The sequence below is a fragment of the Spermophilus citellus genome (assembly GCF_964194105.1).
Source record: "Spermophilus citellus genome assembly, chromosome: 3".
Classification (NCBI taxonomy): Eukaryota; Metazoa; Chordata; class Mammalia; order Rodentia; family Sciuridae; genus Spermophilus; species Spermophilus citellus.
The window spans coordinates 153,413,106-153,438,395 of NC_138184.1; positions in this window are offsets into that span (position 1 = coordinate 153,413,106).

The following is a 25,290-nucleotide window of genomic DNA, read 5'->3' on the forward strand; positions in this document are numbered from 1 at the left end:
CTGAAAACAATTGTGCCATTGACCAATGGATGCACTTGGCTAGCCTTAATTTTTTTTAAAAAAAGAAACATTAAAAACTTTCCTGAATATTTCAGTTTGCTCATTTTAAGTTTGTGCAGCTGGTGTCTGAAAAAAAATCATACAGTTAAGTGCTACCAGAAAGTGTACCAATTTTTTTAAAAATTAAGAACAATATAAATTTCACATCTAAAATTTTAATTTTGTGCAATATTTTCATTTTATGCATGTGTATTTGAGTAATTGTAAAATAAATGAATTTTTAATGTTTTGAGATGTAGTTTAAACTGTCTTCTTAACCCAACAACTTACATTCCGTTGTTGCTGCATCCTCTTATTTAAGGACTTGTTTTAAAAGTCTTTTTGTCACTCCTTGTAAAATTCTTTTATAATTGACAAATATTGCTCATAGGAGTATGGCTCCTGTATTACAAGGGAAAATATAAAGAGCACATTTAAGGATTACAATTGTTAAAAGATACCTTGTGCATATCATTGTACAGTAAGTGTCAACTGTGTGCCTAACTGTTCTATCAATACCTTCCTTCTTATCAAAGAAGAAACAATCAGAATGTCAGTTATTTTTATTACCTAAAGAGAAGATGAAAAAATTTATTTGGTTTGCCTTATGTTCTGTCCATTAGGAAATACTAATAAAGTATTAACAAACATTTTTGTTGAATTTATTTAGTAATATAATTTGTTACTTTAAAAACTTGCTCAATAGTCTTATTTCTAATATCTATATGTATTATATTTTTATTTTAGAAATTAAGCAAGTAAGATTCCAAGATGATAGATGACCTATTGAGTGGTTGGTTACTTAAGCCATCCAAAGTTAATTTTTCCTTTTATGGAACAAATAACTTACTATCACAACATTAAAAAAATCTTCATACTGCCCTATCATATAAAAGTATAAAGTTATTTTCCCACAGACAAAAATATACTTAGTAATTTATTAACAATTTATAATTGTTATTTCAAATTCATATTTTTGGCTAATATTTTAGACAATTCTATTATTCTAAAAGATATTAGCTTTAGTACTCAGCAATGTGTTTATACCTGGTTGGTCATAATATTTGTAGCTTTTGTGGAGTTGTTATATTTATGGACTGCTTATGCATCAGATATGATAACTGCTACCTCACCAGGGACTGACATAACATTTTTTAGAATGATACTATAAGTCCCTTTAAGATATTCCTGAGGACTGGGGATACATCTCATTGGTAGAGTGCTTGCGTAGCATGCAAGAGATACTGGATTCAGTCCTCCAGACTGCCCCCCACCAAAAAAAGAAAAAAGAAAAAGGAAAACGTTTTATACTTTTATGTAAGAACTACCTAAAACCCCATAATGTTTCTACACAATTCAAATGATTATATCAAAGAAATTTTATGAGAAATCTCGTTAATGTTGCTTGCCTCATTTTTCAAACTTTAGTAACCACAGAATCTTTTAACATAAACAGCCCCAGGGATATAGTTTGAAAAAAAAATTATTGGGGGAGAGAAACAAAACAAAAAGGAATTGTAGTCTCTTTTTAGTTAAGGAACATAAAAAGACTGAAAAAAATGTATTTGTAAACATGATTTTTTTTAAACCTGCTATTTCTCCCCAAAGTTTAACTTTGGGGAGAAAAAGGTAGAACATAGAAAGTTAACAATTAATTATATAGCAGATATTAGAATGTAACTTGGCTGGGAGTAACAGAATAATAAACTCACTGAGGGATGATAGAATGCATCTCATGAGAAGTGGAAAGATTTTGCTGGTAATGATCCAGAGTAGTAACTAGAAAATGCAAGGGGAAGAGAGAAATGTCATAGTGTTCATAGCACTGAGCATATATAGTCATAGTCATAGCTGAGATTTATTGCAGTAAAAGGATATAGAACTAGATCAAAGGGATAAAGCTTCTGGGACAAAGTTTGGAAGAAACCAGGCTCAAAGCTTCCAGTGGTTCTTTATCTTATGAAAAAATGTTGCCATCTAGAGAAACTCATTTGAGAGTTTATGTGTATTTTTTTTATTTGGAAGCAAGTCATGTAAGTACCTTCTGCCTGGCACTTACCAAAATTCCAGATTCAAAAGAAAAGTGTATGTTTGGTATAAACCATGTTTTTTTGTGTGGTTAGACTTAGCCACTTCATCAGTTTGCAGAATTGATAGGAAAACTGCTAAACCCTAAGTTCTCAAAAACCTGAGAACAAGGGTGAACATATTTGGCAGACCTCCTTTCAGACAACTATGTTAACTCTTCTGCACACCGAACACCTTGATCCAAAGAAATGGCTGATAGGAAGTGATTAGTTGTACTGAACTGAAGATTTAGTCTTTTGATGATGCCTCCACACCTAGAAGTGAAAACATGGCAGAAAAAATTTAGATGTAGATAAAAGGAAACATACTTAAATGATACTGGTATGGATGTAGCAATCCGAGAAAATGGCGAAATAGTGTATTTTTCAATAAATTACCATAGTAAACAGATACATAGCACTTAATAGTCACAACAACCTTTTCTTTTTTTTTATTGGTTGTTCACAACATTACAAAGCTCTTGACATATCATATTTCATACATTAGATTGAAGTGGGTTATGAACTCCCAATTTTACCCCAAATGCAGATTGCAGAATCACGTTGGTTACACATCCACAATTTTACATAATGCCCTATTAGTAATTGTTGTATTCTGCTACCTTTCCTATCCCCTACTATCCCCCCTCCCCTTCCCTCCCATCTTCTCTCTCTACCCCATCTACTGTAATTCATTTCTCTCCTTGTTTATTTTCCCATTCCCCTCACAACCTCTTATATGTAATTTTGTATACCAATGAGGGTCTCCCGTCATTTCCATGCAATTTCCCTTTTCTCTCTCTTTCCCTCCCATCTCATGTCTCTGTTTAAAGTTAATCTTTTTTTCCTGCTCTTCCTCCCTACTCTGTTCATAGTTGCTCTCATTATATCAAAGAAGACATTTGGTATTTGTTTTTTAGGGATTGGCTAGCTTCACTAAGCATAATCTGCTCTAGTGCCATCCATTTCCCTGCAAATTCCATGATTTTGTCGTTTTTTAGTGCTGCGTAATATTCCATGGTGTATAAATGCCACATTTTTTTTATCCATTCATCTATTGAAGGGCATCTGGGTTGGTTCCACAGTCTAGCTATTGTGAATTGTGCTGCTATGAACATCGATGTGGCAGTATCCCTGTAGCATGCTCTTTTAAGGTCTTCAGGGAATAGTCCAAGAAGGGCAATAGCAGGGTCAAATGGTGGTTCCATTCCCAGCTTTCCCAGGAATCTCCATACTGCTTTCCAAATTGGCCGCACCAATTTGCAGTCCCACCAGCAATGTACAAGTGTACCCTTTTCTCCACATCCTCGCCAGCATTTGTTGTTGTTTGACTTCATAGTGGCTGCCAATCTTACTGGAGTGAGATGGTATCTTAGGGTGGTTTTAGACAATAAGATAACAAATAACCCAATCAACAAATGGGCCAAGGACCTGAACAGACACTTCTCAGATGAGGATATACAATCAATCAACAAGTACATAAAAAAATGCTCACCATCTCTAGCAGTCACAACAACCTTTTGAAGTATAGATACTAATTTATCTTCTCCAGTTTATAGATGGCAAAACAAAAGCATAATATGGTAAGCTGTCTAGAGCTTCAGAACTGGTAAGTGCTCAAGTTGAACTGAACCCAGGTGGTCTGGCTCTTGAATCTAAGCCATGGTTTCTCAACAGTGACACTGTTTGGGACCACATAATTCTTTATTGTGGGAGCTTTCCTTTGTGTTATAGGATATTTAGGAGCATCCCTGGGCTCTGCCTGTTGGGTGATACCAGTAGCATTCCTCCTTCTCCCTCCTTTATGACAATCAAAAATATCTTTAGAAATTGCCAAAACAATGTCTGGTAAGGATTTCAAGTAGAGAGAAAATTGCCACCAATTGAAAACCGCTGACCAAATCTCCGTCACATAATTAAGATAAAATAGGGACTGAAGATTTCAACTCTCTTTTTTCCTTAAGTAAACATCTGACAAACCTGTAGCTTGCCTGGTAATAAAAATGTAAATGTCCCTTCCTTCTGGTTTAAACTTGAGTTGTGGGCACTGGAAGTTAGCAAAACCAAGTATTTTGCCTTGACTTCATTTAATGAAGCATTTCATTGCTAGAGGAGGTTAAGTGGGTGGGATTTCCCATCCTGAAGTAAACCAAGAAAAAGGGATTTTCAAGATGTTTGAAGATGAAAGGTGAATGATTGTGTGAGAATATTGTTTTATTCTCTGACCAGGTTAATTGTTAACTTAATAACATAAGTACTATTAGCAACATTTATACTCATGAAATTTATTTTTCTTTCAAATAACTGTACTTTTAAAGCCTGAAAATTTTCTCACAGTCTTATTTGAAAATCAACTCTCTTCTTAAATGTTTTTGTCTCTGAGTTTTCCTGTGGAACTTGAACACTCCATGGGGATGCCCAAGTGACTCAGGTACCAAGGAGACTGTATATGCAATGCACTTTCTCTGCTCTAGGAACACGTCGTGAATCTCATTCAGCAATTAGAACTTTTACCCTTGCTGACTGTTTTCAGCTGCTCCTCCACCTTTTTCTGGGTCTTGGTCAAGTCTGGTTCTGGTTTTAAGTAGCATACAAATACTTTCTAGACTTGTGGAAGCAGTGTTGGGAAGCTGATTTGGGGTATCTGATTGTCTCAAGCAACATTTGTCTGTCTGTCTGCCAGTCTACTGGCTTTTCAGACCAACAACTGGTTTCACATTCATGTTGCAGCCTCCCAGTGTCTGTGGAATCTTCCATGTTTGTCTCACTTAGGCAGTCCCATGACCTCACTAAAAAAAGGTCAAGAAAAAAGTTTTTGCCTGCTAGGAAGAAAGCAGCTCCTTATGATATTTTGTATCTTCCCTCCTGCATCAGATTGGTAAGTTTTATCCTTACTTTTTTAGCTCATGGATGAAGTTATAAAAGCAAGGTTACTATGTGTAAACTTGTCCATAAGTGGAAAATGTCTTTTTCTCTCCTTGAAGAAGAAAAGTAATTAGCTGTTTACAAATGTTTATAGTTGTAATCCTTGTATTTATACTTGGCACTCACCCAATTTATTCTAGGAATTAGGCATACAAAAAGGTCATTTATATGAACTACTTAAGATAATTAGTTCAAAAACAGATTAAGCATCAAATAGAAGAGAATACATGCAGAAGTTTAAGAAAACATTGAAATTTCACGTGATTTTAAAGGAAAGACCAATATATGAATTTTTTTTAATGACATTTACATCAGTGAGAATGTAGTGTGATGGAAAGAGACTGCGATTTGGTGGGAAAGATTACTTTAGGCTCCTCTGGAACTTAATGACTTCCTTAGCAACCTGGAGGATGTTGAGTAGCCGGATTTCTCCCTTCCTCCTTTTCTCTCTTTGTGTGTCTCTCTCTCTCTCTCTCTCTCTCTCTCTCTCTCTCTCTCTTTCATTTCAAACTAGACAATGTGGAAAAAGTGTAGTGTTAATATATATATATATATATATATATATAATGTACGCAGACATATATACTGAAATAGGAAGAAATTTATAACTAATCTCCTCTGGTGTTCAGTAGGGACCCAAGAGTTGGATAAAATTCTTTTATTGTAGGCGTATGAAATTCTGAAGGTGTTTGTTGAGAGACTTGCATTCCTTTGCTTATCTCTACATAACTTACATACATAAGTTAGATTTTAAAGTCTCTCAAATTAATGGAGCTCCTGTTTAGTTGACATAAACAGATTAAACAGGAATTATAAGAGAACCAAAATTTCAGAAAGGAAGTTCAAACAAAAAGCTCTTTGGATAAGTTTTCTGGCCCAAGTATTTAAGGAAAACCTGGTAAAGAAGGTTGGTGGTAAAAGCCATGATTTAAAATAATTGCCTTGATTGCTAGGTATAAAAAAACAAAGAGAAACATAAAGGATTTTCAGCCTCTGCTGCCATAGTGTTTGTTGCAACAGACTTCAGCTGTCTGCCAGTGACTTCTTTCTGGGTTCTTGTCTCACAGATTCAAAGAATGAAATCCATGGACAAGGAAGAGTGGGCCTAAAAGAGTAGGATTTATTCAAGTAAGAAGGAGAGAGAATGGCTCCTTCAGGGTCAGAGGGGACCTAAGAGGGGTTACTGATGAAGTGTACTATTCTAGGGTCTTGTATAGGGGCAGATATTGATCAATATCTATGTTAATCAGGTATTGGAGAAGTACCAAGGCTATTGGTCCAAATCTATGCTAATCAAGTATTGGAGGTGTTAAGACTACTGGTCAGCACTTGAGTCTGTAGCCTTCACTCAGGTGTGTCCAACCTCCCTTTTTCCACTGCCTCTGTACCAAGAAGTTGGCTGGAACATATGGAATGTTTTTACAGGTTAATTTCACGGAATAACGTGTTCATTTAAAATCTCTCTCCCTCTCTCTCTCTCTCTCTCTCTCTCTCTCTCTCTCTCTCTCTCTCTCGGTGGAGGTGGGGGAGAACAATACATTTCCTTAACTGTCTGTTTTACTTCTGTGTAGCCTATCTTATTCAATATGTTACCAAACAACCATAAGAACAATTTAAACACCATTAGTATTTTTAAGTATGTAGTTTTTTTTAATATAATTTGATACGTAAATGTAGAAAAAGTTTAGGCAGTATTACTAAACAAAGGGAATACTTGGATATACTAGATGTTTATTAATTTTGAACCCACTTTATTATTGAGCTATATCCCCAGGACTTTTTTGAGTCAGAGTCTTGCCAGATTGCTAGGGTCTTGTGAAATTCCAAGGTTTAGATGATTATTAATGAATCTGCCATAAACATTGTTTGATAATAAAGAATTTGGCATTTGTGCCTGGTTCCTAGTGGATAAACTGTAAGACCCTGTAGTTTCCTGAGTAATGAGAGTGTCGTTGTTATTCATGAGACCCTTGGATCACTGAATGTGTACAAAGGAAATAAGATGATTTAGGATGGGGCTGGTCCCCAGAAAGATCAATCATGTGATTAGAGAGTTAGGGCCTGTAGCCATCTGACCTCTAAGAGGGGAGGAGGGATGGAGATTAGTTCAATCATATGGCTAATCAATTGTGCTTATGTAATGAAACCTGATAAGAAGTCTAGACAGGCAAACTCTATAGCTCTTCCTGGTTGGAGAACACATCAATGTGTCAGGAAATATCAAAGAGTAGAATTAAAACAAATGTGATTTCAAAGATCAACAAAGTTTTTATTAGTGATTCATGAATCAGGCAGCATCCAGTCTGCAAAATAGAAAGAAACTTCAATGAGTTGGACAGTGGGTAAATTTTATAGGCAAGAAAAGCAGAGGAAAGAAAGAACAATGAATAGTGGATTGATCATTTTAAGAATACTTTCCTTGTGGGAAGTAAACAAAATATTCTTTTCGCTTAATGGGATTTAGCTGCTGACTCAGATCTTACAAATGAACAGCTTAGGTTTTGGTTTGGTGATGTGGAACCTTGACTTGAGTGATTCCATTTGGGTTCTGCTGCCTTTTCTTAACTTAATGCCTTAACTCCCCTGTATGAGCACATGGAAGTTCTGTGTGGCAAAACCTTCCAAATTCTACCTAGTCATTTGACTGACCCTAATTTTTATGCCTTGTAATAAAATTATAATCATAAGTATTAGAGTTTTCCTGAGTCCTAGGACTTCCTCTCTTGAATTTTAAAACCCCTGCAGAGGTTGTGGGAACCTCTGATTTGTAGCCTGTTGATCAAAAGTGCAGGTGGGCTAGGTACTCACAGGTGCAGCAGACAATTGAAGTAAGGGCTATTGTGTTGGAGACTGCGTCTGAACCTGTAGAGTGTTGTGCTAACTCTTGGTGGTTGGCATCTGAATTGTATTACAGTATACCAGTTGGTGTCAGAATAAACATTCATGTACAAGTCTATGGACATATGTTTTAATTCTTTTGGATAAATTCCTAGGAGTGGAATTGCTAAATTATATGATAAGCATATGTTTAATCTTATGAGAGACAACAAATTATTTTCCAAAGTAGTCACAGGATTTTGTATTTCCACCAATAATTTATGAGAGTTTCAATTGCACTGTATTTGGTCTTTCAGAGAAAGGAGTGTTGAAGTTTCCAATTACAAATGTCATTCTGTTTCCATTTAGTTCTGTTGGGTTTTGCATAGTGTGTTTGAAGCTTTGTTCTTAAGTGCATACATATTTAAGATTTTTATGTCTATATGATGAATTGACCTATTTATCATTGCCTTTGTTCCTCTTATACCAGGTAATATCCTTTGTTCTGAAGTTTAATTGCCTGATATTAATAAATCCAATCCACCTTTCTGGTATACAATTTTCATTCTTTTAAGCTATGTCTTTTTATTTTAGGAAATGAGCTGGCAAAATTTTCCCATAAGTGGTTAGAAAGCTTAATATTTTAGGCTTTAAAAGTCACAAGTGGGGTTTTTTAAAACATATTTTTTTCTTTTTTTATTAACATTTTAGAAAGATAAAAACATTCCTTGCTCTCATGCCTGTGTCAGTTGGCTTTTCATCACGGTGACTAAAATACTTGACTAGAACAACTTAAAGGAGGAAAAATTTATTTTGAGCACAGTTTTAGAGGAGGGGTTCAGTACATGGTTGACCAATTCCATCACTCAGTGCAGAGGTGAGACAGATTCAGGACAGAAGGATTTTGCGGAGAAGAATTGTCAGCTCATGGCAGCCAGGAAGCAGAGAGGGGGAGGGAAGAGCCAAAGTGACAAAATTTAATCTCCAAAGGCCCATCCAGGGACCCGTCTCCTCCAGCCATGCCCTGCCTGCCTACAATTGTCACTCAGTACAGTGGTCCTCTTAATTTAAACCATCAAATGAATTAATCTGCTGATGAGGTTTTGGCCATCACAGTTTAATCATTTCACCTTCAATATTAACACAGGCTCCTTTGGTGGGGGGCACTTCATATCAAATCTATAACAGGCCTTTAAAAAAACATGCTGCAGGCTAAATTTAGCCCCTGGAGTGTGCTGTGTTGACATTTATTTTAATCAGTTTCTTATGACAAGATATAGTTGGCTGGTTGCTTGGTGTTGGGGGGGTCTTTTGTTTTTAAATCTCTGCCTTTTTTTATTTGGTTAAACTATTTACATTTAATTATTGATACAGTTGAATTTAAATTTACCATTTTGCTGGGTTTTTTTTTGTTCCGTGTGTTCATTATTTCCTTTTCCCTCTTCCTTTTTAAAATAATTATTCCATTTTTATCTTCTCTAGTGATTTATTAGCTTTACTTTCTTTACAAAACAATTGGTGGTTGATTGAGGATGCAGCTCAGTGATAGAACACCTTCCCAGCATAAGCAGGGGTCTGGGTTCTGTCCCTGGCACCACACACACAAAAACACAAAAAGAATAAATAATTGGTAGTGCTTCTAAAGTTTAAGATTTGCAATTTTAATTTATTGTATCTGTCTTAAAATAATATTCTGTTCCATGTATAGAATATGAATCCTTAAACACTATATTTCTTGTTCCATCTTCCTTATTATCATTGTCATACATTTTATTTTTACATATATTATAAGCTTTATAGTAAATTGTTACATATTTAATGTTAAATGTCAAAGTGATTTAAAACAAGGAAAAATGTCATATATACCTTCAATTTTTACTATTTCATTGCTTTTCATTGTGCAAGTCTATGTTTCTACCTAGTAATATAATCTTGCTGAAAAAAAAATTAACATTCCTTGTGGTACATGTCTGCTGACATTAGTTTCTGTGAGTTTTTGTTGTCTACAAAAGTCTATGTCACTTTCATTTCTGAGCAGTATTTTTATGTGCATAGAATTCTACCTTGACTGAACTTTTTTTTTTCCCCCAAGTATTTTAAATATGCCACTTTACAACTTCAAAAAGATCAGTGGTTACCGGGAATTTGTCAGGAGGGAAAGGAGGGATGAAAAGGTAAACTCCAGCATTTTTGGAGCGTTAAACTATTCTGTATGAAACAGTAGGATGTTGGGTATATATCAAAACCCATAGAACTCCACCATACAAATACATATTATGATTTATAGGTGCTAATAATGTAATAATTACAATTGATTACTTATGATATAATACAATAAGAAATTATAACAGGTACCATACTGATGAAAACTGTTAATAATTTAAAAAATTGCATGCATGGGTGGTAAGGAGGAGAGTTGGTTTGTTTTATAGAATTCTATGTATTATTTCTCAATTATTTTGTAAGTGTAAAAGTGAGATTTAAACAATAAAGTCCAGTTATAATTTTTTTAAAATATGCCACTTCATTACTTCCCTTGCATGGTTTTGGAAGAGAAGTCTGCTGTAATTCTTTTCTTTATTTGTATTGCATCCTCCCCCACTCCCACCTTTTTTTTTTTTTTTTTTTGCCAGCTCCCTTTCATGACCACTTGGTGTTTCTTTGGGTTACTGTAGCTTGACAGTGGCATGTTTAGGCTTGTGTGTGTTTAAGCACATGCTCCTGTGTGCCTGTTTTCATCTCGTTCAGGGTTGAGTTTCTTGTATGTGTAGATTGTAGATGATATATATTTTCCTGTTCTCTTACTTTTGGGACTCCGTTCCCCATATGTTAGTTCTATTTATGGTGTTGTGTTCTTTTTTCTCTTTATGTTCAGTCTGGGGTTGATTTCAATCAGTTGATCCTGTCATCCTCTGACTGGTTCTGAGCTTTTCTGTTGGGTGGAGATTTCAGGGTGGGCCACCTCCGGAGTCAGCCTTGGGTCAGGAGCCATTCCTGGTCCAGTCAACTATGGCAGTGTTTTATGGTGTAGAGCATGGCTACTTACAGATGATTCTCAGCAGGACATCACAGGCAAGGAGATTTCTGATGCAGAGATGTGATAGGCATGAACAATACCCCAAGTGTGATGGACTCCTGTCCAACACAGGTTCCAAGGGAGGGCATTAGGAAGAGCCCAATCATCCTGTGGGAGAGGGAAATCAAAATATATTCAAACTCGTTTCCTAAAACATGGAAGTATTTATTATGTAGAAGCTCTGGTATACCATTAAGAGTTCATGGGAGACAGTGGCTTCCATTTAGCTAGACTTTGGGGTTTGGGGGAGAGTCAGGAGAGAGTTACTCTGAAGAGCAGAGAAAGTGAAATGACACTATCATACAGTTAATGATACAGTGGGATTAGACACCAGGCCTGGGTCCTATCACAACACTATCACATGTCTCACCCAAACTGCACTTGTCTGAAGTTGGCAGAGAAAATAGCTTTTAAAGAATTTGCTAATTAATCCCTTCTGCTGAAGGGTAATTGTGGGGAAAGACAATCCTTTATTAGTACTGGCGAGACCCTGTCCCTTCCTTACCACTGCTCCTGCTTGATGCTGACTTGCTGTTTCAGAATGAGGCAACACAGCGAGGGAAACATATAGAGTGTGGCCTGGGACTCTCCTGGCTAAAACATGCTGTGGGACCCTGGTCACTGACAATCATTCTGGGGCAGGAGTTAACTGGAGTCTCAATTGTTCTCACTCTAGAATTCAGAAGATTTCAGAGATTTGCAACTGACATACAGAGAGGCCCTAAGATCCCACCAAAGAGAATGTGGTAAAGGGAAGTGAGAGGGTGTCTGGAATAGAAATTTAGTGAAATAACATTCCCCTAATGATCAGAAAGAAATAATATATACAAAGGGAAGTCTCAAAGAGGGATTTTCCAAAATATCTGTAAAACTGTGGAGTCATAAACTAGTTATTTGGGACCCATGAAGCCAAGGTTGTGGGCCAGAGGTGGCACCAGAATGAGTTCTCCTCGTGTCAGCTGAACACCTGTGGTGCACCAGCTGCTGGAGGACAGAGCACATCCTGGGCCTTGGCAAACACAACCATGTTCCCAGGGTGGACAGGAAGCCATCCAGGTCCCTGGGCCCTGGCTCTTCTCCCTGAGCCTTTTCCTTTGGGAATTATTTTCTTGTTAGCCTAAGTCATTTGTTTTTCTTGTGAGACTCTTCACTTGTTTGGAGTTAAGCTCTGTAAATGATGTCCACCATTCTTTTGTGTAGCCATTTCCATCTCTTGAATTATTTTTGACCTTACAGGTTACATTGAGGGATTTTCTTATATAGCTACAACAACATCAAATTAGTAAGTGATAAAGAAATTAAAGAGTCTCTTAATCCATCTGCCTGCTGATTCTTAGTGGACACCCTCTGGTCTTTGTAGTGAAGGGGTACATTGATAGAGTCTTCAATTTATGAAATCAGTTTATTTCTCTTTGGTTATAGTCATGGAATTAAATTTACTAGGACTTGGTTTACAACTTGTAAAAAACAAGGTGCTTTTATATTGATTGTTTAATTCCAAAGTTCAGAATGGCCTTTTAGAGTTTGATTCACAATGTTACTTTTAATTGATGACATGCCTTTTCCTGAATAACAGTAGTACCAGCCAATATTTAATGAGTGCTTGACATTTGGAATATTCTGCATGTTTATCTCATGTTATCCTTAAAAGAAATCACCATGAGGTAAATAGTATTATCCCCATTCCATAGCTGCAGAGACTTAATTACAGGAGCAGGGTTCATAATCCATACAAGGTCACATAGTTGTTCTCAATCACTCTGTAATCCTTTCTCTAAATAGTACAGAAAATACCATTTGGGAGGAAAGCCAAGCTTGCAAGCAAAGAGTGGATTATGAATCACAGTGGGGACAAACGACCAGGACAGTGAAACCCATAGCCCGTGAGATATGAGCATATGTGGTTGGCTGGTTCATAAATTTGGAAGCTCTGAGAACAGACCAGTGTAACCTCAAAATTGGACCAGACGTAGGACATGTTAGACATTATTAATGCTTTATATCAATTAGTGTGCCTATTCCTGTGAAGTAAGAGGCATAGATTCAGACCATTTCCTTTTATCAATTCTTGTTCCTCTCCAATGATTTAGAAGGAAATTCAGACAACTTCTAATATTTATTGAAGATGAAACTATTAATATACATTTATAAAGATCATACACTTAGAATGCCAATTTCAAAAAGAAATAAAATATTCAAGTTATTATCTCAGTACTGCTTTTAATCTAGTACAGAAGGCCTATGGAAGTTCGTCCTGGGATTCATGCATGCCTAGAGGATTGACGTAGCAGCAGGTAGGACTCCACATGGGGGACTGAGAAATCTCAACTGGAACACCTTCAGGGAAGGGAAGAGGGCTCAACAATGATAGGCTAACAAGGGAAGGGGGATTTTTTTTTTTCATCAGTCAGTTAGGGAACCCTCTCTCTTCCTGCTTTAAATCCTAAGGTGAAGGCTATAATGAAAGAATAGGCCTCCCCCAATACCCCACTGCCCTTCTGGGACAGAGTCCACCCACTGACCTCAAACCCAGATGATAGATGTTGCCTAAGCAGATACAGCAGCCCAGAATGTCCAGCTGCTGACTGTGATCCCCTTCATTGTGGCCTCTATGCCCACTGACATGAACACTGGAGTGGCCACAGGTTCATGTGGCAGCCTCAGTTTATTTGCCCTGGGCCGCAGAGCTTGAAGCAACTACATTCAATGACCAGCCATGTGATGTGAGGGGCAGACTCTAGGGATGTGGAGGTGGCTGCTGCCACCATCGTGACTGCAGGAACCACATAGGCCATGAAATAGAAAGTCAGTCCAGGACACTGAGAGTACAAGGTATCAGAAATTTGGACCAAGAATTAGAATTGTTATGGTGTTCAGAGGTTTACAGTCTAGGCATAGCAATGTGACAGTGAGGGCCTCAACAGCCATGGTGGTACCTTCCACAGGCATTAATCAGAAGGACTTAGTGAACAAAAGCAGGTGAGGAAGAAGAGGCAGAAAGGCAACAGTTGGCTAAGAAAATTAGGCCTAATAACACATGAGATGCCTCCCTGAATAATTAGGAGAAATTGATGCATCTTTAGTTTCCCCAGGACGGTGATGGAATCAAGGAACCAATCACTAGTGGTTTATCTGCAGGCCATGTGGGAAAGCCTGGTGTGCCATGGGGTTGTGTGGTTGTTCCCTTTTGGTTTCCTTCTTAGAATTCATGAATCATCAGGTCACATGAGGGAGAACTTTGGAGTATGAGAAGCCTGTTAGTGTTATTGTGGTGAAGTCTCGCACTTCCTAAGCTTTCTAATGAAAAGCTAAAGTTCACAATAGTAATCCTCTGACAAATTAGAAAATTATAATAAAGGGAGTTATTTTATTCTGTTTAGCTAGTCCTGGAAGAGTTCAGTTTCTGAAAGACCAAACTCTTCAACTCCATCCCCAGTGAGAAATAGTTGCTCTTGAGATTGCCAGAGATCAGAGCCTGCAACTCTCTTGGGAAATCTTTCAGCAACAGGTGCTATTTCTTTTTCTTCAGTACATCCAAAGATCAAAGAAGCATGAAGTGTGCCTTAATGCGACTGAGCTTAATCATACACCGAAAAAATGAAGCTGTGATGGAGTTGTGAACAAATGTCCCTTTGGCACCTGTTTTTGTCATCTCAGTTTGTTTTTCTTCCCACTGTATTTTACACCTCCTAATTTAATTTGTGTCTGGCCCCCTCTCCTCCCAGCTGTCCAGTCCTGGAGAGCACAGACATACATTCCAACAGGGGTTGCTACAGCTTAACATGGAGCAGGGACTAAGCCAAGGGAATTGGCCAAATCTTATGCAGGCTTTGGGGGTCCTCACTCACATTCCCTTATCTCACTATGGGCTGGAAACTTGAGTCTTTGAGTCTGATAGAGTCAGTAAAGCTCAAAAACTCAGAAAGTTTATCCTATTTCAAACAGGGCTTTTCTAGAGGACTTAACAGGACTTTGTGCCAAAGAGTGGCCCATGCAGGGGCTTTGCAATATGAAAAGTGACTTGTTGGGGGCACCCCAGTGACATTCCTACGATACTTCTGAGCCAGGATACAATTTTGATACAGTTTTGGGGGAACATGGGCAAATCATGAAAGCCAACAAAAGAATGCAAATCCAGCTAGGAAACTAGAAAATAGGCATGTTTAATTCTGGTCCTGCACTTTCACACAATGCCATGGAGATATGATTGGACAGTGGCAGTATGCCAATGCTCCTCAACGTATGATGGGAATTTGTGTCAGTAAACCCATCGTAAGTGAAAGAAACATATACTTGACCTACTAAACAGCAACACAGTTCACCAGAGAGTGTCAGGGTTTTCCCCTGGTGGCCACATGACTGACAGGGAGCTACAGCCTGCTGCCAGAACCCAGCATCACGAGACAGCCTATTGCTAGTCTGGGAAAAGATCCAAATTCGAAATTCAAAGTATGATTTCTACTGATGTGTCTTGTTTTTGCACCATTGTAAAGTTAAATAATCCAAAGTCAGGGACCAGCTATACTTTGGGCCACAAAGTGAATTAAATTCTAATTCTCATTCTGTTGTTTTTTGTCAAAGGCAGATGCAAGTTGAGGGGCATGATGTTTCATCCTCAGAGACGGTGCTTCTCTAGATCTGTATTTTGCTGAAGCCATCTCAATAAAGCCATTGTTCATTACTTCTGTAACTTCCCAGGACGATAAGGGATATTGGCAATAACATGGTATATTAATCAGGCCATAAATTTACCTCTAAGACGAATGCAAAGGCAAATGTCTCTGGCAATCTCAAATTAAAAGCATAGCCTCCAAAGGGACAGAATAAGTGTAGAAATAATCCAGACTACATAAGATAATTTTCTTTATGATAAAAAAATGTCATCTTAAATCAGTGGGACAGAGAGGATATGATGACAAATAGTGAGGTCATTTGTATCACATCTGTATGTCATAATAAAATATATTAATAATTGTGTGTTTAAGAACCATAAAAACACAAGAAAAAAAAATAATGGGAGAATTCCTTTGTATCCTTGAAGTGGGAAAGATTTTCCTAATGATGATGTAAAATCCAAGAGACAGAAAATAGAGGATAAATGTATTTAAAAAGAAAAAAAATGTTTAGCAATGCAAATTATACTCTAAGCATATCAAAAGTAAGATGACAAGTCGGGAGAAAAACTTCACTCATATAACAACCAAAGGCTCCCTAAAATACATACAGATCTCCCCCAAACCAATTTTAAAACAAGAACGATTTTAAACAAAGGAAGTGTCTTACATATATTCTGTACCTGCCTTTCAGCTCAGTGAGGGCTCCTTCAAACTTTGTCACAGGTGTCTTTCACTGGGGCAATCATTTATTTAACCAGTCTTCTATTAGTGGACATATAGGTTTGTTTCAATCTTTAGCTATTAAATCTTTTTTGAAGAGAAAAAAATTAATGTTCAAGAGCTTAGATTCTGAAGTCTCAGAGCCTGTGTATTTTGAGTTTTGCCTCTATCAGTTTCAAGCCATAGGACCTTGACGAGGTTACTTAACCTCTCTGTTTCCTCCTCTGTGAAATGGATTTGAAGTTAATAGTACCAACCACAGGGGACTACTGTGAGGATTCAATGTGCTGATATTTAGGTAAAGGACTTGGAATGGTGTCTGGCCCAGAAAAAAATGCTATGCAAACATTAGCTATTATCATCACTACGTGCCAAACTATGGGAAATGCTGATTTTATATATTTCTACTTTTGTAATGTTTAAGACTCATATCTGAAGAGAACTTAAAGGGGGGATGCTCTTTCCTAAAGGTACAAAGTGAGTTCCAGTGGTGAGAAATAACTCTCTTGCTTTTTCTTGCCTTTTTGGTGAAGAACTGCTTAGAAATGCTGCATGTCAGGCACCAAGAGGTCTAGTTAGTAAATGGGGAGCAGCTCTGGAAGCTGCATTTTAATATGCATGCTAGGGTGGTCCACCGCAGCAGGACCCACATGACATTTTGAGAAAGTACTGCTTGCTATCTCCTGGCTGGGTGATACTCAAATTGTAAATATAGTGCCTTTGGGAAATGGGTCAGGTTCAAGTTTCTTAAAAGTTGAGCCATAGATTAGCTCTAATAGACATTATCATAAACCAGCTCAGAGGAACAAATTTCAGTTAGATTTCAGAATTTATGAAGTTGACATTATTAAGGCATTATTGCTTTATAACTGCCTTCTGAGCATGCTGCTTATTTGTGTATTGTATCCTGATTTATATGGTAGGTCTGGAGGTTAGGAACCTTGATTTCCAGTGTGTCCCCTAAGTAGAGTACATATTCTCTTGACATATTCTTATTAATATTTAATGCGATTTAGAGGCACTAAAGAGAGGAGGACATTTGAATTATAGCTTCAAGATTTCTTATTGCCCTGTAAGAGAACATAAAAGAAAGATCACAAGCATTGCCAGTCCAATCCCAGCTCATCAAGTACTAAACTGGGAAATGTTGCAAAAGTGACCAAGTCCCTGAAAATCAGTTGCTTCTTTTTTTAGTATTGGGATACTAATACTTAACACCCATGTCTTTCCAGTGACTAGAGATAATGTTCATGAAGAGGTGTGCAGTGATAGTTGATTTAAGTTGACTTTTCTGGGGGTATTCTCTTCTGGTTGTCTGATGCCCCCTCCTGGACAGTCCAAATCCTGGATTAAGAAAAGATCAGGATCTCTTGCTTCAAACTAAACACTTCAAAGGGAGTGTTTCATGAAGAGTCTGAAATCAAAGCCAGAGCCAGTCCACCCAAAAGGAAAATACAGAAGAGCGGTAGTATTTGAATGATTATATCAATCATTATAATTACTTTTTTGATGGTATTTATATGAACAGATATATATGCAATACTCCAGTTAATCTTCACCAGAATTCTATGGCATATAAATCTTAGTACACTTTGATTAGGCAATAGTATCTTAAATATACTAAAAACACAAAGAACAAAAGGGAAAAATAGCTAAAATGAACTTCATCAAAACAATATAACATTTGGGTTCCAAGAGCACCATCAAGAAAGTAAAAAGACAATCTATAGGGAGAACACATTTGTAATTCATGCATTTGATAAGAGACTTGTATCCAGAATACATAAAGAACTCTCACAAATCAATAATAAAATGATAAACTACCAAATGAAAAAAGTGATCTGAATAGACATCCCTCTAAAAATGACACACAGTAGTCAGTGGCTTATGAAAAGATGCTCAGCATCGTTAGTCACTGGGGACTTTGGGGGAGTACAAGTCAAAACTACAGTGAGATACTGCCTCACATTCAATAGGTTCACCCCAATGAAAAAAAGAAAACAGTATAGTGAAATAGACTGCTGGTGGGAAAGTGAAATGTTGCTTTGGAAAACAGTTTGGCCAGTTCTTGAGGAATGCTTTACATAAAGCTACTATAGGACTCAGCATTTCCGCTTCTAGATATATACCCAAGAAAAATGAGAACACACATCCATACACAATACACTATGTTCACAGTAGTGCTATTTATAATAGCCTAAGGATAAAAACAACACAAAGGTCCACCGACTGATGAATAGATATCCAAAATGTAGCATGTTCATACAATGAAATATTATTCAGCAATAGCAAAGATACAGTCTACAACATGGATAAATCTCAAAAATATGCAAGTGAAAGAAGATAATCACGAAGGTCACATAATACATGATGCTATTTATATGAAATCTCCCAGAGAAATCTATATATAGAGAAAGTAAATCAGTGTTTTCCAGGAGCTAGTGGGGGAGAGGGAGCTGGGTAGTGACTAACTAATAGATATGTAGTTCCTTTGGGGGGTGGGGGGGTGATGGAAATATTCTAGAATTAGAGTGATGATTGCACAATTCCTTAAATACACTAAAAACTACTGAATGTTATTCTTTAAATGTGTGCATTTTTATGTGAGGTATAATTCAATTAAACTGTTAAAATTTTAAAAAGTCACCTGAGATGTAGGTATTGTTTCTGTTTAATAAATGAAGTACTTGAGGCTTGCCAAAGGCCACATGTGCTAGTGAGGAAGCCAAGATTCAAAAGCAGTCTGCCACCTCCAAAGTCTGGATTCCTGAGCATAATGTTCTAATGTTATAAGGCCTTTCTGAGCTTGAGAGAGAACTTTAAATATCTTTAAACAAGGGACCTGTGGTCTTAGACATGCTAGGAGCCTGGCTGGAAAAAAAATGATTGTCTTGATTCACCATTTCACTGAGAAGTTTTATCTCGAGATGCTGAAGTTTTTCATTGGTTGCTCAGACTTTGATGAGGCAGACTGATATGTAGGGCACAGAAAGCTCTGGTCCCTTGAAGAGAACATTTCCTGGGATGTGTTGAAACCAGATTCTCTGAAACTTTGGTGTGTTTGGGGATGATCTCATGATTTTTTTGAACTTGCAAATATCCAGGCTCCAATCCAGACATGGTGAATCAAAACTGAACACCATTGCCTGGTGATTTTTATCAGCTAGGTGGGATAAGGGCACAGAATCTAGAAGCAACCAGGGTGGCATTAACTAAGGAGCTCCAATTCCCACTCCAAAGAAGCTCCTAGAGAGCAGTAGGCTGGTGTGTATCAGAAGCTGGACACTAGCCCTGCTCCAAGTCCAGAACCACAGTACTGGCCTCAGGAGCAGTGCTTAAAATCTCAGGGGATCCAATACGTGTTTTGACTATATTGGTTAAAAATAATTTGTCCTTCAAAATAACTCAAATAATCAAGAAAAACATGAAGGTTTTAAATATAATTTATCCCAAATCTTCTACCAGAGAAAATCATTAATTTATACTTTAAACAAACACAATCACAAATATCTGAGCCTACAGATAGGGTAGAGATAGTCTTATACAATTTTGCATAAATGGGGTAAAGAATCATACATACATAATATCTTGTAAAATTGTCTTTAGGACTTCCGTGTTTCAGGAGAAAATACTTTTTAAAAAAAACTGCTTTGGTTTTCTAAAGTTTCGTGACGATCGCCATTTTTTTTTAATATGAAGCATTAAAAACCACCCCATCTTAAAGTTCATATCTCAACTCAAAGCATCACAAAATTTTCATTGATGGTTACATTATTACCCTTTTCCCCTGTTCACTTAAAGACTAATTTTTTAAAAAATACTATAGATAAGCAGTGAATTCCCACCTTGAATTTCAACCAGTGCTGAAAATATTAAGGTCAAAAAATTTTAGAGGCGTGAATGTATACAGATCCTTGGAAATAAAGATTGTGTTTCAGAGTTTATAAATTTAAGTTATTTTTTTATGTGAAAGGGCAGAATATTAGTTTTTGTTCCTAAGTCTTCTTGTAATTCTAAAAATCTATTGAGGCAAGAATAAATGTGCAAGCTATTTTATTTGTAACAAATATACACTGAAAACACGCCCAATAAATGATCACTAACAGAAATGCTAGAATTTTTCAAAACTTTCAAAACCAAACTGTGTCTGGGTCATTGTCTTTACTATCACCAGGGGATTTTTTTTTTCTCACTTTTATGCTTGGGTATGTCTCCATGAGCTTGAAATTCTTGATTCTGAGAACAAGAGGTAAATTGATCCAAAAAAGGAATGAGGTAGAAGAAAGTTTGTTCTGAAAATGTTTAGCTTTGAAATGTGTCCTAAAAATATTAGTTGTTCCTCAAAAGAAATGCTTAACTTGACCTGTAGAAATAACAACGAGAAAGAGCAGATCTGTTCTATTTGTGGCTAAACGGATTAACTTTCTGTAAGGATTACGGAAACAGCTTGAACCAACTAAAAGAAACCTCTAATGCTCAATGGTAGGACTTTTAAATATAAAAACATATATTTGATACTTCTTCTCCACATTTAACTACTTTTTCCTATTGTGGGTATGAATCCATATTCTTTTTTTAGAGGTGTATTCCTCCCTCTAGAAAATACTAAAATTCTTTTGGGATATCCATAAATAAGCAAAGAACATTTTTAATTCCAAGGAGCTTTGCACATAATATAACTTGTCTGCTTGTTACCGCCTCCACCCTTGTAATTTGAGAGCCTGATAAAAGTGAAAATTAAACTTTCTAAAAACAGCATAGAAACACCGATCACTCATTAAAACCTTTTCCTTTTAGGTGCTCCCAGGGACCATATTGGCCCACAAGGTCTGCTAACACATTGCATCCAGGGGTTGAATTTTTTCGCTGAGCCTGATGCCAAGCCTGGGGGTTGGGGTTGGTTCTTAATTGTTGAAGGGTTAATATTAGTAGCTCCTCTATTTTATCATATGCTTTTAGCAATTTTAACCAATTATCACATGTAGGTAGTGACAGAGCAAAGAAACTAAAGAGAGAAAACATTGAAAAATAGAAGTGTAAATTGACACCAAAAGTGCTAGCATGCTTTCTTTCCCACCAAAGAACAGTGTCAAATGAGTTAAGAGGGCCTGCTCTCATGGACCCACAATTGAATAAAAAGTCCTGCCTCTGCAGAAGGAATGCTGAGGTTTTCCTTTGAATGTGGCACCTCCATGTCAACAGGCTTGAGATTAGGACTCTCAGCATCATCCTCCCTCACACAGCTGAGAATGCTAGGATAATTGGGTCAGAAGCTCAAATAAGAATATTCAGGCTTTGTGAATGCCCATTTTTCAGAGAGAAATTCTTTTCAGAAACATGTCAGGCTGAGTTTATATGATCCTTGAAGACAGTCAAAAGCATAGATTGATGAATTACATTTAGAAGGACCAGGGGCCTCGTGCATGTTATTCCGCTGGGGATTTCCCTTCCGTTCTGAGATTATGGGTAAAAGCAGTTAAATAGGTTAAGGAAGTGTGTACTAAGAGAATCAGGAAATGTTTGGATATAGCTTTAGGAGGCTGAATGGGATCCTCAACCTTGCACTTCTGGGTACTGGAGGGTCAGTGACTTCAGAGTTGCAGAAACCTGAGGAGAGTATAGGAATCAGAGGAGCAAAGGCTGGCATTTGAGAACCACTAGACCACCTTGAAAGTGATGCCTCCTGAAGAGAATATCATTAGGTAGTAGCCATTTCAGACCTTTAGATTTATTAAAATGGAAGATTTTTCAGAGGGTACCTAATAGAGTGCATTTTCACTTTCAAATATGTAGTATAGTTGGGTATCATGGAAAACTGTGTATTAAGATGACATTTTAAAATAAATTTGCAGTCCTGGCTCTCATTTTTTGTGACCAGAAAATCTAATCTCTATGTCTCACTCTATAAGGAATTAGTGTAAAAACAGATGAGAATGCTATTTCAAGTTACAAAATTTGATACAATTCATGATCATCAATGTTATGATAGCTCCCTAAACCTGAGAGAGTAAAATCTTTATAGTTTTCAGCCTTCCTCAGATATTTCAGCAGTGCAATTCATTATGAAATCTTAATATGAGATGGTATCTTGATATGCAGGGTGCACAGCTGGTTTATACCAATCAGGACATAGCCATTGCTAAAATAGTGAAATATTCATTCTAGTTGGCAAGCAATCTCTATTCCAAATCTCTGAGATTTTAAAGCAGTATGTTGATATATACTTAAGTTAAAAAAGTGTAGATTCCAAGCTTTAATGTTCATAAGCAGGTACAGAATAATGTGTTTTTTTTTTCTTTTCCTTATCTACATGAAAATTTGGAGCAACATTTGAACATTCTGAGGAATGTGGAACAATTTTTTTGTAGTGTCAGATTCCCTGGCCTCCCTGTTCCCATCCTATAATCTATTAGTGTTTCTCAATCACTATAATGACCAAAAACGTCTCTGAATTTCTAGAATATTCCGCAAATATCTCTTCCCTGAGAAACACTGAATTTTCGCGTGTTGTTATGTAATATCTTCTGTGTTAGCCCATTGAGACAACTTGAGTCAAAACATGTGGCTTTAGTTCCTCTACTTGAAATAAAAAAACTATCTTATTACTATATAAACAATACGAAGCAAATAAAAACTGAAGGGTAAGTGGCAGGCAAGAGTACTTAGTGTGAGGGCATGCTGAAATAAAAACATTGAGAACAGTGATCTTCCCATAATAATAACTATAGTAAAATAATCTGTAAGGAATTACTTTGTGTCAGGCTCTGTGCTTATTTTACAATTTTAAATTTTACACAATCTCTTAGCAACCTAATCTAGGAAAGGTATTGCTTTCCCCAGAGAACCCTGTCTCCTGGGTATTCCTTGCCTGAGCAAAATACCACTTTTTCCCCTAACTGCCCCTAAATTATATGTATGTATGTGTGTGTGTGTGTGTGTGTGTGTGTGTGTGTGTATATATGTGTGTGTGTGTGTGTGTGTGTGTGTGTGTGTGTGTATACTTAAGGGAGCAGTTTTTTGTTGTTTTTGTTTTTGTTTTTGTTTGCTATATCCCCATGCCAGCTTGTAGAAAATTGAGTCAGCAAAACTCATGTTTGAATTCATTATTCAAATAATTATTATTCAGAGAAGAAGAAGTGAGGGAAAGAGAATAAGTTGGGGAAGAAGGAAGCAAGTACTGGGAAGTACACTACAGACCTCATGCTTCAGCTGCAGGGGAGAAGAGAAGCTGAGGAGCAGAGGAGAGACCCCAAGGGAAATGCCACCGAGACCTTTCGAGTCCTGATGCAAGGGTGACTACTGCCTGGGCAGTCCAGCCCTTGAATGCCTGGCCCTTCAGGGTGAATCCAGATAAAATGGAGTCAGTCTCACATGGACCCATAACAGAAGCTCCCTCAGTGCCCATTTCAGGAACAGGACAGGTAACAGATCCTCGCTCTTCACCTGAACAGATAAGGGCTCAATTTTATTGGCATCAAGTCTGTCTTGATGGAAAGTCACTGACAACTCAAGTGGGTGTCCCTCTACGGAAGCGTATTAATTCCGATCTGAGGCAGTCTAGAAGTGGGCGCATCCAGCAGTGGGATCATATGTAAGCTTTCCACTTTCAGATAGGCTGCCATCTGCCCAGATTCCTTCCTTCCTTTCTTTTTCTGTAGAATAAAACAGTCAGATGAAATATATTCCAACATCATAATTTTTTTCCTATTTCCTATTATACAACTGCCTCAGACCATGAAGGTATAAAATTTAACTGTTTAGTCAGCTGTTCCATCACTTCTAAGAATTGCTGCCAGTTTCTCAGCTAGATAGATTAGTTCTCATGTATTCCTTCTCCCGATCTTCCACTCAGATCCATGTTTTATGTTCCCTCATTTGCCATATTTCTTCCCCCTCAATCATGTTTTGGACTTTATAGTATTCTTGGTTGCAAAGAGTAGTAAAAACATGGCTTAAAAGTAGAAATTAAATGTGTTGAAAAAGTATGTCACGATTGACTAAGTCTATGGGAAAGCTGGGAAACAATGTGAACAGGCACAAAGTTCTGCCCCAGGATGATCTCACTGGGTTATCACTTCCTGGAGCACAGACACCTGTCTGGTACAGATGGCTCTATTATCCCCACCCAGCCCTCCACTTCCTACTTTGGTGAGCACCTCAACCATTCCTTTGGTGACGATTTCTCATCATTATTCTTTGCTGAAAATCATAAAAAGTAAGCAGAGCTTGCATTCCAGAAGTAAACACCTTTATAACTGAATTCAGTTTATTTCAATCCTTGTCTCTGAAGTCTTGATTTTTCAAATAATGAATCTTAAACATTATCCAATAGCAAGCTTAATTATTATGTGATCTGAGTTTCCCTGTTGGGGTTTCTCTATAAACAACTAATGTTTCCCCCCCCCCCCGATCGGTTTTGTTTCAGTGTTAATCAAATGTAATCAGATAATTGGAATTGTCTACCAGATGATTTGGCATGTTTTCTGGCAACTAAATGAATAAATTCATTGAGCATGCATAGCTTGAAATTTTCTGGTGATAGTGTTTTATTGATTTGTTCTTTTGTAATTAAATCAAATAAGCTAACATTTCTAGGTACCCAAACTGAGAGAAAATGACTTCAACATTTATTGGACTGAATTTGTTATTTTGTGAAATTGTGCTGATGGACATACTAAACCATGCAAGATGAGATATGAAATGTAATAAACCTCACATATCACCCACAGAGCAAAATCTACTTTTATCTAAGCTGTCCAGATTTTTTTTTAGCACCAACAGAGAAGGAAAAAGCCTGAGTAATGGTGTCTTATATTACCCATGTAAGAGTGACTACAGCTAGGAAACAAATGAATTATTTTCAGCCTAGAGGGTCTTTCCTCCAAGGAACCCCAAAACTCTGACTATATTTTACGTATGTTTTCAATGTATTTATTTTTATAAAAACAGTAGAAGTCAATCAAAAATTTAATTTTGGAAATGGGATCTATAAGGCACACATGAACAAAACATTGACTGACTTTTTGATCCT